This window comes from Panulirus ornatus, chromosome 9, assembly GCF_036320965.1.
Source record: "Panulirus ornatus isolate Po-2019 chromosome 9, ASM3632096v1, whole genome shotgun sequence".
NCBI classification, from domain to species: domain Eukaryota; kingdom Metazoa; phylum Arthropoda; class Malacostraca; order Decapoda; family Palinuridae; genus Panulirus; species Panulirus ornatus.
Genome location: NC_092232.1, coordinates 13,253,663 through 13,255,062, shown reverse-complemented (window position 1 = coordinate 13,255,062; position 1,400 = coordinate 13,253,663).

The window sequence follows — 1,400 nt, the reverse complement described above, 5'->3', positions numbered from 1 at the left end:
ACTACCTTGCCATCACACTACCCTACCCGTCAACCCACCAGAAAGTCTTACAATTCTGTTCATATACAATCTCCGTTTCAGGAGAAAAAGCATGATTTGATGTACGTAGGCCGACCCTGGAGATTTAATTAGATGCAAGTAATATAAAGTAAATTATGTCTATACCTTGATTTGACAGATGAATCACATTATTCATATTACACCATAGTAATGTCAGGTAATGCATATCGCTCCTGTGTAGCACATATCAGTAGACTGCCTAACTCAAGCACAGGTAATTATCTATCTAATGTATTATACAGGGAGGGAGTTATACATAACTTACAAGCAACCTGCATCTGAACATTTTACAAATTGAGAACAATTATTTCCCTGACCAACATTTTGATACGAAAAATGCACTATACTCAGGATCTATCAAAACTGGGCTGATAAGGCTACAACCCAGAAGCCCACTAAAGGCAGAAGACATTATTCTTGTATGAAATAATGATATTACTCTTGCCACAATGGAATAAAATGAATTTGTAAAGTTAAAGAAAAGATGCCAAGTCAGTGGACCGGCATATATTTTGAGAACTAAAGCAATTAAGTAAGAAGTAAATCATCTGGTGGTGATAGCTAGTAATGTAGATGTTCAAGCACATCAAACTTGAATAAATGAAAAGGATGCTTTGCCAAAGTGCTTTCGCTATACCGTATAGATAAAAGCTTTGTGTTCAGTAATCATTATATAAACTCCCAAAGGGGATTGTGTTTTCTCTAAGCTTAACGGGATGAACAACCCTCACACTTAACTTCCTTACTCTTTTCTTTACTGAATCACAAATTATGTTCCTTCATACAGTCTTGGTCAGCTGCTATGATTATGTCCTCTATCATTATCTAGGTATTTTCATCCAACGGATCTGTTCTGAATTTGATTTACAACGTAAGAAAAAGATGTGGTTTGACCTAGACATAGACTGTGATCTCGAATTTCTACTTATTGGGTAACTCCACAAATTCTCTCTCAGTGCATTTCGCAATGATTGTTATAAAAGATTCTTTAAGGCTGAATTTCATTTGCATGCTAGGACTAATGTTAATATCATTTATTGATGCGAGTATAAAAGAAATGTAGTGACAATTGTCAGTAATGAAGCTACAAAACTTCACTTTTTCAAAATAACTGAATTAATCTGATTATCATATATTTGCATAATTATGTCAGTGTTATGAACATAAAGAAAATTGGATTTCCAACCACATTAATATTCAAAATTCCCGGTGTAGAGGATGTATAAGTGCCAAGTAACTACACACAATTTATGTTCCCGGAGACACGATCTGAGAGCCCTCCCCGCCGCTGAATACATTCAACCCGGGTGGAGGACATTCCAACTCTATTATGCGTTTAT